Raw genomic sequence first — 17,208 nt, forward strand, 5'->3', positions numbered from 1 at the left:
CACACCCCAATAGTTAGAGGAGCCCTCTGTCCTATCCGTGCCTGTTCAGATTTCTAGATTAGCCATTTTTCACTCTCTTGAAGCTGGTTACTTTTTCTCTCCCATTAGTCTCGAGCCTCTTGTAAGAAGAAACTATCTTGTGCAGCCTTTTAACCCTAAAGTTTTAGCAATGTGCTTGAAACTTGCCAGTCACTCAATAAACACTTACTTCATGATTGAATGTTGATCTTTAAAACATTCCCTCCAGGATTTGTCTAGCTCAGTATTTCTCAAGAGAGATGCTGTTGGCATTTTGTGTGGTGGTAATTTCTTGTGTGGGGACATCCTTGACTGCATTGTTTAACATCTTTGCTTCTCACTGTGTGCCTCAGTGCATTTCCAAACACCTTTTAGGAAGAATTAGTAGCCCCGGTTGAGAAACACTGCCAGCCTATTCACTCCTTCATTCATGTAAAAATGTTAAATTGCTACTGTATGCCACACCTTGTACGTGAGTACTACTGGAGCAGGAATTTGCCTACTTCCTGAGGTTGACTATTGCACCTTGGGCCGTCTTTGTAGGACAGTTCTTCCTCATTATATAAAGATGTATCTCTCTGTAACATCTAAACATTGATTTTGGTGTTATTATTGTCTAGTGCAATACAGAACATACCTAGTCTTTTTTTTTGTAATAGCCTTTCAGCTATTTGAAGATACTTTTTTTATTGCCCTCTGTGCACCTACATTTTTCTTTTCTCTAGGTGAAACATTGCTGATTTTTTGGACCAGTTCCCTGTGACATGAATTGGACTGATCTTAGCTTTTTGTTAGGGGGTAAGGATGTGTCAGTATGCATTCACTTCGACTATCCCATTGTAATATTTTCACTCTGTTTTCATGTTTGGCATTTTCCCCATTGTTTACAACTCAAACAGTGATAGACCTGCAAGGTTTTTGTGTGTGCGTGGAGGTATTTTTAACTGCATAAGGTCAGATAGATTAATAGCACATAGCAAAGCTATCTTTGTGAAATGATTGCTTCTTTATAGGCTCCTATCAAGTGGCAAAATGTTGAGCACCCACTGTATATGTTGAACAACACAGAGGGCAAAGACAAATGTGAAGCATTCCTATGATCAAAGAGCTAATGAACCTAGTGGAACAATTTAAAATGTGCAAAAGCTAAAATCAGTGGTGTGCCTCTAAGTGTTTAACAACTGGCACCAGAAAGTAGGGGCGTGGAGCCTGGGCATAGTGGCTCACACCTGTAATCCCAGTACATTAGGAGTCTGAGGTGGGCGGATCACTTGAAGTTCGGAGTTCGAGACCAGCCTGGTTAATGTGGTGAAACTCTGTCTCTACTAAAAAATACAAAAATTAGCTGGGCTTGGTGGCATGCACCTGTAATCCATCTACTAGGGAGGTTGAGACAGGAGAAGAGCTTGAACCCAGGAGGTGGAGCTTGCAGTGAGCCGAGATCACACTACTGCACTCCAGCCTGGGGACAGAGTGAGACCGCATCTCAAAGAAAAGTAGGGATGTGGAATCCTGATTTGCAGCATTTGCTGATTTCTAAGGTGTGAATTCTCCTGCCATGACCAATTGCAAGTTTCAGGTTGCCAACATGATGACACTGAATTCAGAAAGAGAGGTGAAGTAACACTCCATTTTATAGTGTCCTCTATACATATATAACAGACATAATTTCAAGAGCATAGATAATAGCAAAATACTATAAATGTTATACAAATGGTGGAAAGCATTATGTTTTGGGTATTGCCTTTGTTTTTAATATAACTTATTTAATCATAATTTTCTGTAATTTAATTTTTAAATAATGGGATATTTAGCAACTATCTCTCAAAATTTCTGAAAATTTGATAATTAACTCCAAAGATCTAATGTGAACTGGCTCCAGCCTAGGACTGGAAATTCAGTTTATGACAAAATAAGATAAGGGTATCAGACACACATTTGTAGTAAATGGTTTGGAAATCCAGAAAAAAGAAATCACCACATTGTGTATTGAAGTAATCAAGGGAGATTTTCCTGGAGGAGGTGGTGGGACTTGAAGAATGCATAAGATTTTTGTTAAGAGAAGGGAGAACCATTGGGGTTTTTTAGTATAGGTAAAGATTACTAGTGTCTTAGAAAGAGTAATACAACAAATATTTATTGAGGACTTACCTTAGGGCAGGGGCTTTATGTACATGGTTTAATGTAACTGTCCTAAAAACCCAAGAAGTAGATACTGCCATTAGCCTTCTCTTAAAATGAGGAAACTGAGACTCTGGTTAAACAACTTGCCTAAAGTCACACAGCTAGAAAGAGTTATTTTGCTTCTTGTGTTCATCTTGTCTAGGATTATCTTGAGATACATTGAGTAGAGGGGACCATACCATGAGCATCCTCTGGCTTGTCAAGTTGTCTATTCATTTACCACCATCCGTCATTTTAGAAGAGCTAACTAGTGGGTTTTTAAAATCACTTAAGCATTCCCATCAATTTTTCACTGGTGGGAAAACTACCAAATATGTAATACTTTCCCATGGACATCACACGTCATTCTTTGGCCAGGAGGAGAAGAGATAATGGCAAGTGACAAAAAACCCAGCTGAGATTGGCTTAATGAAAAGTGAAATGTATTGGCCACAAAACTGAAAGTACAGAGATAGGTCTGCCTTCAGGCACATCTGAACTCAGCGGCTCACACAGTATCGTGCCATCTCTCCTCTGTGTTGGCTCCATTTTAGGCAGGCTTTCCCTTGGCGGAGCCAGATGTCCGCCTGCAGCTCCATGCTTATATTTTCACACTTTACGTCAGGCTCTTTCTCTGCAATCTGAAGAGAAGTCCTAATTCAGGACTTCCTAGTCTGATCTCATTGGCCCAGGTTAGGGTACACCTTGTCTCTTAACCATCACACTGGCTAAAAGGATACCCTCCTCTCGCCAAGACTGAATCACATGGCTTTCCTGCTTGCCACAATGCAGGAATTGAAGGAGTGAGAATCAGGAAAGCATATTCCTCAAGGGGAAATGAAGATGCTGTTAGTGGGTGTCATATATATTTATATATATATATACACACACACGTATACATACATATATATATATGGAGCAAAATAAGAGACAGAGGAAGAGAAATTCACAAAGGAAAAGATGTTTTTTGTCTTTATACTTGATAGCTAAATGAGGTACAATAAACTACGCACATTTAAAGTGTACAATTTAGATTTGACCTGTGAATCCGTCTATGAAACCATCGCTACATCTAGAAAACAAACATCTATATCACCACCATCTTTATCTATATCACCAATTTGTTTATCCATTCGTTTGATGTTGATTTGGGTTGTTCCTAGTTTTTTGCCATTACAAATAAAGCTGCTGTGAACATCGCCACCATCCCTCAAAATTTCCTTGTGCCTATTTGGAATCCATTCCTTCCTCCAAAACCTTCCCAGACAGCATCTCTGATCCGCTTCCTGCCACTATAAATTAATGTTTCAATTTTCTACAATTTTATATAAATGGAAAAATACTATATATACTCTTTTTTCATATAACTTTTTTCACATGGTGTCATGATTTTGAGATCTATCCATTTTGCATGCATCAATAATTTCTTCCTTTTTGTAACAGAGTACCACTTCATTGTATGGATGTGCTACAATTTGTTTACCCGTTTATTTCATGTTGATTTGGGTTGTTTCTAGTTTTTTGCCATTACAAATAAAGCTGCTGTGTACATTCATGTGACATCTGCATGTGAACATATATATTTGTTTCTCTTCCCTAAATTCCTAGGAGTGGAATACTTGGGTTATATGGCAGTTGTATGTTTAATATTGTAAGAAACTGCCCAATAGTTTTTGTTTTGTTTTGTTTTGTTTTGAGATGGAGTCTTGCTCTGTCACCCAGGCTGGAGTACAGTGGCACAATTTCAGCTCACTGCAACCTCCATCTCCTGGATTCAAGAGATCCTCCTGCCTCAGCCTCCCAAGTAGCTGGGACTAAAGGCACACACCACCACACCAAGCTAATTTTTGTGTGTGTGTATTTTTAGTAGAAATAGGATTTTGCCATATTGGCCAGGCTGTTCTCAAACTCCTGATCTCAGGTGATCCCCCCACCTTGGCCTTTCAAAGTGCTGAGATTACAGGCATGAGTCACCGCACCCGGCAGCAAATAGTTTTCCAAAGTGGTTGTACCCTTTCGTATTTCTATCACAAGCACGTGAGAGTTCCATTTCCTGCATGTCCTTTCCAGTGCTTGGTATAGTCAGAGTTTTTGGTTTTTTTGTTTTTTTTTTTTTAACTTTATCATTCTAATGTGTGTGTTGGAGTATCGCAGTGAGGTTTAATTTGGCCTTCCTGAAGACTAATGACACATTCTCATTTTGACATAATTTCTTACCCGGAGAGGATAGGAATTTTATTTTACTATGGATAAAATTTCACCATATGTATTTAATAGATATATATATATAGAAAAAATCCGATCAAAATAGAAAGATCTTTCATATATATTAGAGATATTTGTTGACAAATATCTTGCGCACAAAGGTACTCTTTCCATATGGGATAATGACGATTCAGTCATGTGGTATCTCCCTTGACTGATAATGTCTGTGAAACTTTCTTTAAAGAAACTATCCTTTCAAAGTCATCTACCTCTTGAAACCATTGGTTGAAACCAGTGTAGTTTAAAATAATAACAGACTATAGCTGACCTGCTGGTTTTTTTTTTTATGTGACTGAAAATTTGCATCTAGAAATATATTTGCATCTAGAAATCTATCTTTAAAAGTAGTCAAGGCAACATCTTTCTTGAGTGTCTTCTCTCTGGAAAATTCCGGACTCACAGCCAGAGGTAAAGCAACATAGTAAAGGAGATAACATTTACATTATTGTCAAATGGTGCAATTATTCTACTTTCTGGAATTGCTCATATCCACATATCAGTGATGCTGAGCATTGTCATGAGGTTGGATTTTGTAGAAATAACTGCTTGTTTACTGTGCTTCCCTTAGTTCTGAGGCTGTATTTTACTCTTTCTAATCTTAGTTGACTGCTTCTGATTAAGTCAGTATGTTCTGGTGCACATGCATGCACACAAAGCTTTAATTTGAAGGAGGAAATAGGATTATTTATCTTTGTTCTCTGGTTTCCACCTTTCTGGCATGCAAGTCAAATACCTGCCCTTCGTAAATGGCTTCCTTGGTTTCTGGAGAAATTATCATCCAGCATTTCAGCCAGAAATCTATCTGCTAACCTTGAAAATCAGTGGTAGTTGTTATGGATAGTTAAGTTATGGGATGCAAGAGGAAGAGAAAGGATAAGTAGAGGAAGTGTTTTTAAAAGATGTCAGGGCAATGCTGGCAGCACATTTTAAAGAACTCCATCCAAGTTATTATAACCACTTCTAATACATCTTAAGCATTTGGCCTGTGGCAAATACAGGGCTAAGTTATTTACTGGCATCCTCTGATGTAATGAGTGTAAGCAGTGTCACTATCTTCACATTTGTAGATGTGGAAACTGAGGTTCAAAGATTTTAAATAATTTGCTGAAGTTCATTGTGAATGTCTTGGCAGAGCCAGGGTTTGAATCTGGGCCTGTATATTCCAGAACATGTGATTTTAATCACCGCGTGGTACTGACTTGACTGGGTCCAGAAGATCAGGTTATCAGGAAAGTTGGAAGAACAATTTTTATAGCCTTGGAAAATTTTTGCTATTTATGTCTCTAAAAAATTGGTTTTATGCTGGATAAATAACATGGATTTAACTACAAAACTGTGCAAAGCACTTATGCCATAGCTGGATGCTCCACTGAAGATCAACACAGACTGGCTACACTGAAATATTCCTAGAAAGAAACATCAGCAAGATAAGGCAAACATAATAAGCTTCAACAAATTCCCCAGTGCATTTTCTTTTTTTCCAAGTTCTGGATGCCTGTATCCCCTCCTGATAAAACACCGTAGATCTATGTTTGGAAAGGTCTTCATCATCATCCCATTGAGACCCTGTTGATGGTTAATTTTGCAAGTCAACTTGACTAGGCCACAGAGTACCCAGAAAGTTGGCCAAACATTACTCTGGGTGTGTCTGTGAGGGTATTTCTGGAGGAGATTAGTATTTGAATTGATAGACTGAATAAAGCAGATTGTCCTCTAATGTAGATGGGCCTCATCCAAGCAGTTGAGAGCTTCTAGAACAAAAAAGTCTGACCCTCCCCCAAGTAAGAGAGACTTCCTCCTGCTTGACTGCGTTAGAACTAACATGTTGGCTTTTTTCTGCCTTTGGACTTGAACTGAAACATCGGCTCTTCCTGAGTCTTGAACCTGCTGACCTTCCAACTGGAACTACACCATCAGCTCTTCTGATTCACAGGCCTTCGAACTGAGACTGTAACTATATCCCATTTCCTCTGGGTCTCTGAGCTTGCCGACTCACCCTGCAGCTGTTAGGACTTTTCAGCATTCATAATCACATGAGCAAGTTCTTTATGATAAGTCCCTTTACACACACAAACACACACACACACACACCCTATTGGTTCTGTTTCTCTGGAGAACCCCAACTATCACAGACTTCTAATTTGATTTCCTCTACATAACCCCATGCCAAGTGATCATTCAGTCTGTGTGTAATTTTCTACTTTCCTGGCTCAGGGGGATGTGGGGTTGGTTTCTTCAACTCTGCCAAAGCGTAGTAGTTAGGCCTTTTATCACCAAATTCATCTTGCTAGGTGCTTAGCATTCCACTCTCCGCCCTTTAATCTCTGAAGCCTAAACATCTGGGCTGTTGTGAGGCTGTAGTGGGAGTGAGTTCCCCTCAGGAGGTGAGTCTTCCAGGGGCTGTGCGAAGTCTTGCCCCTCACATGCTTCTTGCCTCCAGGGCAGGCATCCGTGTACTTAAAATACTGAAGCAGGCAGAATGCAGCACCCTGAGGCACAGGCATGTGTATGGACCTTGTTCCAGGGAAATTTGGACCATCTGCAAATGTTGACTTGGTTCTTGCCTACAGGGTCTCTCCAGGTAAATGCTGTCATCCTGAGCTTCACAGACTCTGAGTTCAAAAACCTCTAAGTCTGTCTCCACCTTCTGCCTCAGAGCATGATTTTGGTTTCTAATGTAGTGGGAGATTTTTTTTTCCCCGTTCTCATTCCCTGAAGAGTCTAGGCTTTGGAATACAAATATAAGAAAGGGCTCCATTTTCCTCTGCTTTGTGCTCATCCCTTCCCAGTGGCAATGAGGACAGGCATCTTGGCTGCTTGTAAAGAATCAAGAGCTACGAGGGAAAAGAAAAGTCTTAGAGGTGGGCAGAAGGAGTCAATGAACATTTCAAACATAGTATTGTTATATTTGTTCAAATATGTCCTGGGATAGAGCCTTAGCTAGTTTACCTCCTGCCAATCCAGGGAAAACACATTCAATTTTTGGATGGTGCTATTAGCAGGAATCAGTTTTTCCAGGTTTAACATCCCCTAGTTCCTTCCTTCCTTTCATTCCTCAACTATTCATTCTCATGTGTCATTTATTTAAGTCTCTCTTTGTCCTGGTTGCTTTCTTCAAATGTGCTACATGTCTCTTTTGAGGCTTGTGGCTGAGACTGGCCACCACCTGTGGTCTGACCCAGGACACCTACATAATTTCAAGTGGTCTATGTTTTAATGATAAAAAGCATCCAAACCCTGGAGTGAAAGTGTGCATGTATACACACACACACACACACACACACACACACATGCTGTAAGTGTGAGGCTTAGTCAAGGATACAGAAACTTAGCAGAAGCGATATGACAACACAGAGCAAAAGCAGCTGCAGAATATCTTCCTGCCGCTTCACCTGGACCCCAGAGTCTGTAATGGGTGAGGTGGGGGCATGTAGCTGCTGGTAACATTATCCATGTAAGGTAAGGTCTTGCAGGATCCAAGAAGCTTAAGTTTGTGCTGGGTCAGAGTCACTTTATATTGTGCCTTTCATCACCATTCATAACGAATCTACACACTCAATAAAATCTCTGTACTTAATTCTTCAAGGAGATATTTGCGAACTTTAGGCTCTGCTGGTTGTTGAGCCAAACTCAGGTCAGAGCATTCCATCCTCACCTAGGGGAAATGGCAATCAGTGTGTAGGCATTTCTGAGCACTGTTTCTCTGCCCTCAGCTCTCCAGCATCCTGGAAAGCCCATTCATTCACAGCACTGTAGAACACACTATTGCTCTTTAATAGTGGCTTCACCTGGCTATGGAGAGATTTGCTCTATGCAGTGTAGCTTAGTGGTAGACCTGGCTTTGCCAGACAGCACAGAATTTAAAGCTATTGTCTTGTATTTTCCCTGCCTCTCATCCCTTAACACAAGAGCCTAAAAACATAAAAATTCTGATGAAAGTTCTTCCATAGGAGTGGAGAACTGGGAAGATCACCTTTGTCTGTGAAAGAAGAGTAGACCCACCATCCAATTTGGAAAAAAATAATGGCTCATGAGAGACTGAGCAAGCAAAGGGGCAAAGGCCAGACCATGTGTGACAAGTGACTCATGAACTGCACAGCCACCAACCCGGGACACCAAACCACAACTTCTGTAGCATCAGCCCATTATTATCAGGACTTGGTTAGTGACCCTCTGCTCCCCTAATTTTTGCCACTTACCACTCAGGATCAAGCAGAGAAAGTCCAATATGCTTCACAAGCAATCACTTAAGATGTCTGGTCCTGGTTAGCCCATCTAGCTTCCCCATGCCAGCAGCCTCCAATCAAAGCATACCTGAAGCCTTCCCTTTTTTCATTATAAAGTTTTCTCATTCCCTGCCTGACCTTGACTCTGCCAAATGCAAGTGACGGTGGCTGACTCCTTGTTATATCAAGTTCTAATTAAATAGCTTTTGTTCTCATTTTGGGGGTATCTTTATTGAGATGCCCCATCATTTAATTTTCACAACAACCCTGTGAATAAAATATGACGGTTATCTCCATTGTTGAGGTGAAGCAGAGAAGGGATATGCTATCTGCACAAGGTCACGCCACTGCTAAGTGATGGGTTAGAATTTGAATCTAGGTTTGTTGGCCTCCTAAGCCCCCGCCTTTAAACCGGGACTGTATCACTGTGAGGACTTAGGAGCCAGGCATTGATAATCTCCTGGAAGACTGGTAAGAGTTGAGATTGGTAGATCATGTGTGTGTGTGTTTTAAAAAAATATGCCTACATTAGGTCCTCAGGACAGAGATGGCTAGCTGATCACCAGCAACGTGGCATTCCCTTTCCAGGAGGTTGAATGCCATTTCGCCGGTTTTACATTTCCCAAGGCTCTTGAATCTAGGTGAGGCCTTTGGCTATTTCTGGCTTATTTAATGTGAACCTAAATTATTATGTGTTACTTTGGAAGAGGTGGTTAAATTTTTGGTAGGCCATGCCTACACTCATATTATTCCATGAAAACAGTGGTATGTTATGTTGCAGTTGCAAACAGTAAAAGTTGGAAGGAACCTGGATCCCCTAGTTTGTGTTTAGGAGAACAGCCAGACCAGGAATATCCACATTACATTTGGCATAGATGAGAAATAATTGTTGATTATATTAAGTCATTGGGGTTTTGGGGTTCTTTCCTCACTTAGCCTACCCTGATTAATATACTTCTCTCTAAGGACACTTCTACAGGGAAGAATAGGCCCCTAGATCGTTTTCTAGTAGCAATTATATTTCACCTGGATAGCTAATAGGTAGATGTTGATATTTTCTTGAAAGTGTTTATAGAATTTTTAGTGTGTACAGCTAGAAATGCAGGCACAGTAGACTGTGGTACTAGGAGTTGACATGGAATGCAATTGATTGTAGCCACACCGGGAACAGGACAGACAAGGTAAATAAATTATGAATTCCAGGGGAAAGGAGTTTGCAATAGCTGCTATTTCATTTCCTTCTTAACCCCCTGTGACTGTAAACACGCTTATAGATATATTTTATTAATCATTGTTTTGATGTATCTGGAGTTTGCAAGTGGCTATTGTAGCTAGGGGATTTCTGGACACCCCTCTAGCTAATCAGATTAGGGACACAAATGCTACAGTGACAAGCTAGTCTGTGTATGAAAAGACAAATGAAAAAGCTCTCCCTCACCAGCACTTGTAACTAGCTATTTGTTTAAAATAACAGCTTTAGGCCTCTTTCCAACTGTGCTGTCCTCACTTCTGTCTACAGATGATGGACTTTAGACTGAAAATTACATGAGAGATACTTAACAAGTGGATATCTTTCAAGGGACATCATCAGAATAAAACACTTCAAAATTCACTTTATGCTGCTTGAAGAAAGATAGCATTGATATGATATTTTGAAAGAGCGATAACTACCAGAACTTAAAAAGACCTGTTCATTTTATAAAGGAGGCAAAGAAGTGTGTCATTAATGGTACAGTACGCTAAATCTTGAGAGGAGAGGATAGGCTTTGCATAACTCCAGACTTACCCACAATAAACTGTGTGTGTACTGGTGGTTTATTTCTATCTACACTTCATTGGGTGGTGGTAACTACTAGTCTCAAACCTTGATTCTTTCCCAGGACAGCTCACAGTGAAGTCTGACCCAATCTAGCGTCACCCTAGGTCTCAGAAAACCTGGTGAGATCTCTTCTCATTCTGAAGTCTGTCTTGGTAATCTTGCCACATTACCTTTTACTATAGAAATATAATTTTAATTTTTGTCTGATTGTTCCTCTGCCTGGTTTACCACTCATCTGTTTTGTTCACTGCTGCATCTCCAGTGCCCAGCACACTTCCTGGCACATAGAATACATTAATTCACTGTGGAATATACACAGTTGTAAGCAAGGTGACTGGAGATGGCAGGAATTGGAGAAGTCTTAACATCTAAATATAAGATGGGGCTTGGAACAAAATGTGAAGGTTAGATAAGTTTGAATATGCAGAGATAAAAGTGTTCCACCTGGAGAATGGAACACTAAGGAGCTAAATCTAGGAGTCAGGAATGAGTTCAGTATGTTTAAGGGACAGCAAGTAGACAGCTGGGGAGACTGTGGAGGAACGGAAAGTATGTTTCATGGCTTTAGAATGTCAAGCATTAATAGAAGTATGCAAAATTCTTCATTGAAAATTATAGGATAGCCTTGCGTTAACTCAAAAATTGTAAAATACCCTGTATGGAATAACTTTACAAGTTAAAACCACACACTTCAACTTCTGTTATCCTGTGTGGTTCATCTGCATGAAGCTCTCTTTAATACTCTACATGTAAAACCAGAATATAAGAGCATTTTTGGTTTCATGGCTTGCTGTGGACTGAATGTTTGTACCTTTCAAAATTTGTATGTTGAAGCCTAAGTTCTCAATGTGTTTAGCGGTGTGGACTTTGGGAGGTAATTAGGTCATGAGGTCAGAGGCCTCATGAATGGGATTAATGCCTTTACAAAAAGATAAAGAGGCCAGAGCTCATGTACTTTCTGTCTCTCTCTCTCGGGTGTGTGTGTGTGTGTGTGTGTGTGTCTGTATCTTCACACATACATCATGTGAGGGTACAGCAATAAAGAGGGGCCATCTTTAAACCAGGAAAACAACCCTCACCAAGAACCTGGTACCCTGATCTAGGACTTCCAGACTCCAGAATTATAAATGCGTGTTATAGCAGCCAAACTAACTAAGACGTGGCCGCAAACCAAAAGAGAAATTCATCACTTAGCCGTTGCACTTTCCCTTCTTGGCCCCCAAGATAGAGGACTTTTATGGGTCATGAAATATTTCCTGGAGCAGATGTGGTTATAACAGACATAATGTTAGTGTCTCTTTGTGGACCAGAGTTCATTTGGTTGGGTTTGTGCGCCCAGTCCTGGAGAGAGCTGGAGGAGCAGGGCTAGATCTAAGATGTCATTCTGATAAGCTGGTTGTAAAGCCAGCTGCAGTAGCCCCACTGTGTTTAGGGGCTCATATTTTTAATGGTCTCATCTGCCTGCTTCGCTCCAACTCCTGATAGTTAGAGAATAACACGTTTATCACTGGTCACTACCCCATAAAACTCTTACATATGAAGCAGGAGTCTTATCTCTCTGATTCATTTCCTTCTTAGACAAAAGCAGAAGAGCAGGTAGTCTTAACAACCTTCAGCTCAGTAATCTTAGCTCACTTAGGAAGGCCAATAAATCAGAAAGAACATTCTTCCACCTCAAACCTGTTTTCCAGCAACAGTAATGACCATTACTACATGTATTTCATCATTGCATTAGGGTTCTCTAGAGAAACACAATCAATAGGCTCTGTCTGTCTGTCTGCCTGCCTATCCATCTATCTGTCTATGAGGAAATTGATTATAGGAATTGGCTCACACAATTCTGGAGGCTGAAAAGTCTTACAGTTTGCCATTGGCAGGCTAGAGGACAAGGGAAGCCAGTAGTGTGATTCAGTCTGAGTCCAAAGGCCCCAGAACCAGGAATGCCAGTATGCAAGGGCAGGAGATTGATGTCACAAGCCAACTAAAGATAGCAAATTCATCCTTCCTCTGCTTTTTTGTTCTACTTGGGCCCTCAAAGGATTGGAAGATGCACACCCACATTGGTGAGAGTGATCTTACTCAGTCTGCCCATTCAAATGCTAATATCTCCCAAAAACACCCTCACAGACACACCCCAAAATAATGTTTTACCAGCTATCCGGACATCCCTTAGCCCAGTCAAGTAGACACCTAAAATTAACCATCATACCTATGTTATTTAATTTATTTTCAAGAACGAAATATTTTTATGGCCCCCATTATGCATATCAGGAAACTGCACTGAGAGTTTAAGGAACTTCCCTAGAGAAATATAGTCGGTGAGTGACAGCCTTATTCGTAGATTCATGATATGTTTTTATCTAACATATAGTCACTGTATAATGCTAGCCTTTGTCTCCATTTTAAAAGGGAATGATTTTAACATTTCAGCTAACATCTTCACGCTTTTCCTCGGGATCTCTAAGTTTAGACAGCCACAAATATCACTGTAAGAGAGATCCTTTACAGTGATTATTCAGGTAGAACTAAGAACACTACAAGAATGCAGTGAATTTAATACCCACTTATTGGATGGCCTGGGCTCAAATCCCAGTGTTCCATTTACTAGCTATGTAACTTAAGCCTGTTTTCTCATCTGTAAAAATTGAGATAATACTTCTCAAGGGCTTTGAGGCTTAATTAAGATACTATATGTAAACCACTTAGCACTGTACCTGGTACGTGAAGACCTCTGTAAATGCTGTTAGTAATGTCTTCTAAAATACACAGAGTTGAATTAATAATGGTAGAACTATTTTCCTAGTTCAGTAATGTGCACTGCCTTACCTTTTTTTTCATTTTTTTTTTTTTCTCGTAGAGAGCATATGTTGGAGTACCTGGCATTCTATGTCATGAGAGAATGAACCAGAATGGGGCATATGCTTCTAACCTGAAGACAAGACTGCAGAACTGACTATATACACAGTCCTGTGTCACTTAAAGACAGGGATACATTCTGAGAAATGCATCATGAGGCAGTTTCATCATTGTGCGAATATCGTGGAGTGTCCTTACACAAAGCTAGACGGTATACACCTACTACATACCTAGGCTCTATGGTATAGCCTGTTGATCCTAGGTTACAAACCTGTACAGCATGTTACTGTACTCAATACTGTAAGCATTTATAACACAATGGTAAGTATTTGTGTATCTAAAGATATCTCAAGATAGAAAAGGCACAGTAAAAATATGGTATTATAATCTTATGGGACCACCATTTTACATTCAGTCCATTATTGACCAAAGCATCATTATGCAGTGCATGACTGTATTTGTGTAAGGAACTTTAAAAATAAAAAGGTATTTTTGGAAACTGAGATTAAAAGAGGGATCATAAAGTGCTGAAAGGACTCCTGTTTGAACCCTGAAATTTCTCTAGCACTGTTCCTAAACTTTTGGGGTCACTGGCCAGTTAATAACTGTAGGAAAACCAGACAGCGTGTACCTTCTAAATGTACCTACACATGAAATTATGCATACAATTTTGGGGATTCACAGAAAAGTCCTTAAAGGTCTATCCATGTGATTGCTCTCAGTATGTATGAGAACACCTGGCCTGAGTGAAAATTCTCCATCAGGAGGCTTCTCCCCATAGCGAACATGGAGTTAGAGGTTGAAGGCTGAGGAGGAGTTCTGTAGGTAGAAAAGAGAGAAAGAGGCCAGGCGCAGTGGCTCATGCCTGTAATCCCAGTACTTTGGGAGGCCAAAGTGGGCAGATCACTTAAGGTCAGGAGTTCGAGACCAGCCCGGCCAATACGGTGAAACCCCGTCTCTACTAAAAATACAAAAATTATCTGGGCATGGTGGCACATGCCTGTAATCCCAGCTATTCAGGAGGATGAGGCACAAAAATTGCTTGAACCCAGGAGGCGGAGGTTGCAGTGAGCCGAGATTGCACCACTGCACTCCAGCCTGAGTGACAAGAGTGAGACTCGGTCTCAAAAAAAAAAAAAAGAAAAAGAAAAAGGAAAGAGAGAAAGACATTGCAGTAGAGGGGATTTCATGGATGAAGTTACAGAAGGGTGAAAGGGAATAGTGGAGTGGTCTCTGGGGAAGAGCGAAGGGGCTGGGACTAGATGAAGAACAGTTTTTTATGCCATGCTAAGGAGTTTCACTTTGTCTTTAGATAGTATCAAAGTGCTCAGATATTTACAGCGGAATGAGGCTAATGGAGGTCTTGAAGCACCTACTAGAGTTATAACGAGAGCAGCTACATTTTATGATGTATATATAAGATTTGGTTTGAATTATATAGCTCTAAAATGTTGGGAAAATGTTATAAGCAATAGACACCAGAGAAGAATTTTAAACAGGAGATTGACTTGAGCCCATTTGTATCTGAAAAGATGCCTAAAGCACAAGAACGCCAGTGAGGAAGTCCGTATGAGTCACATCTCTAGCTCAGCACTGTCCATACTTTCTGCAACGATGAGAGTGTTTTGCGTCTGTGCTGTCCCATGCAGAAGCCACTGGCCACACGTGTCGACCGAGCTCGAAGTGTGGCCAGAGTGATGGAAGAGCTGAAGTTGTAATATTATTCAATTGTAATTAGTTTAAATTGCTATGTATGGCTACAGCTACTATTTTAGGCAGTGCAACTCATTGGTCTTCTGTCTCCACAAAGGAACGTAGCCCTACTCATACCTTGATTGTAGCACACGGAGACCTGTGTTAGGCTTCAGACCTGTAGAACTGTAAGATGATGCATTTGTATCATTTTAAGCCCACTGTGTTTGTGGTAAGTAGTTACGGCAGCAGTAGAAAAGTGATGCAGTTATGAATCTGGAATGGCATCATTAAAGGGGCTTTTGGCAAACATTATTTCAGGTTAAAAGTTACCAACTGAGCTAATTTTTTGAAAAAGTTTATTTTTTTTATTATCTGAGTAGTATATGGGCGTTAGACAAAATTTGGAGAAAGCACAGGACACTATAAAGAGGAAGAAAGCCCTTTTCAGAGGTAGCTAATAATGTTTGGATATATTCTCCCTAGTTTTTTCATTGTATTTTTATAGTGGACATGATAAAGAGCTAACAGTTATTGAGTGATTATTATGTGTTAGTCCCTGTTCTAAATACTTCACTGATATTAACTCATTTCATCCTCATTACAATCTATGATGTAGGCATGGTCTTCCCATTTCCCAGATGAAGAAACTGAAGCAAAAAGATACATCACTGGCTTATCTGATTAGACACAGCAGAGTAAGGCATCTGCCCCAGGCAGTAAGTTTCGGAGCAAGGATGAATTCTATGGTATACTGCCCATATTCTGAATATATGACTTTTAATCTTGATTCCTTTCACTTAACCCTTTAAATTCAAAAATTTCTCATGTTATTAACAACTCTTAACTGTGGTTTGCAGATCGTGTAGGTGGTACAAGTGTCACCATTTTCTTTTTGCCACGTTTATGCCAAAAATTATAATGACCTCTTTGTCATTGAGAAGAGGTATGTTAGAAATAGAAACTCTTTAGCTTAAAAATGAATTTTAGCATAATGCTAGTTTATTAATAGAGATGGAGGGTGTGGGAGCAAGTGTCAGATACATTTGTAAAGTTATTTACTTGGAACTTGAAGCTAATTTTTCTGGAAAGTAATATGATACATAACTGGACCTTCAGTAGCCCCCATCTTCCCACATGCCTATTTTCCCTGCAAAGTAATGGAAACAGTAAATGCTGTTAGTATGTTGAGGTTCAACCCAAGAGCTTATGTATAAGGGAAAAAAAATACCCCCTGGGGAGTGCAACTATAAAATTAGTATAAAATTGATCAGAACAGTGATATGCAAAGTTACCTTTAAGAAGCAAAATAGCTTTGGGGCCTGTAAGAATGTTACTCAAAGAAGGGAAACTCAGTTCTTAGCCCTGGAAGAACTGAGAAATTAGCCCCTTGAACAACCATTGGCAGCATCCCCAGGTGGTACTACGTATTGTAGAGGGAGCTTTAGCCAATGACTGCTGAAAGATCTGTCTCTCTGGAAAATAGATGCATCAGCCTGTTTTAGGGAGTGTAGCTAAAATCAGCTAACTCTCTTGTTTTATTTGCATACTCGCCTAATAACTTCTGGTTAAAATTGGGCTTCTTATATAGGTCTACAGGGAGACATTTCTCTGGTTTTGTTGCCACAACTATTACAGCTCTGTCATAATTATGTTTATTATTGTAAAATTAAAAGATAGGTGTTGCAGTTCTATAAATGTTTCCTGAGTTTGATTAATTCAAATGTACCCCTTGAGAGATGGGTCCATTCTTAGCAAGCTGACAAAATCAGACCTCAAGCAGAGCCTGTGATCTGAAGGTCAGGCCCTGAACTGGGTACCCCCCGGGTAGCCTGGGTCTTCCCCTTGCTTCACCTCCTCTAACGTTATCATTGGCCAAAGCTAGGCTCCTATTATTATTTAAGTAATTTTAGTGTGTGTTTGTAATAAAAGAATAGGAAAAATATAGTTGCAGTCAGTAATTACTACAAAAGGAGGGTAAGAGCAAAAAAATAACAGTGTAATTGGAGAAAGATGTAGCTGCTGTTGCTGCTGATAATGATGAATAACATTAATTGTGGACTTAAAAATTTGTGAGGCATTGTGTTATACACTTTAAATAAGTTATTTCATTTAATCCTAACAACCCCAAGAGGAAGGTACATTACTGTGCCCAATTTACCAATGAGG

General features: G+C 40.0%; 1 long non-coding RNA gene across 2 annotated transcripts in view; it reads left to right on the plus strand.

Moving 5' to 3' along the window:
- The window catches only part of LOC115935840 (uncharacterized), a 49,648-nt gene extending 32,708 nt beyond the window's left edge, over nucleotides 1-16,940 (plus strand). For both annotated transcript variants that reach the window (XR_010130190.1, XR_008668402.2), the window contains one exon: nucleotides 13,349-16,940. This is a non-coding gene — a long non-coding RNA (uncharacterized lncRNA). The remainder of the gene's footprint in view (nucleotides 1-13,348) is intronic.
- Nucleotides 16,941-17,208: the final 268 nt, after the last annotated feature.

The sequence above is a fragment of the Gorilla gorilla genome, chromosome 13 (assembly GCF_029281585.2).
Source record: "Gorilla gorilla gorilla isolate KB3781 chromosome 13, NHGRI_mGorGor1-v2.1_pri, whole genome shotgun sequence".
Classification (NCBI taxonomy): Eukaryota; Metazoa; Chordata; class Mammalia; order Primates; family Hominidae; genus Gorilla; species Gorilla gorilla.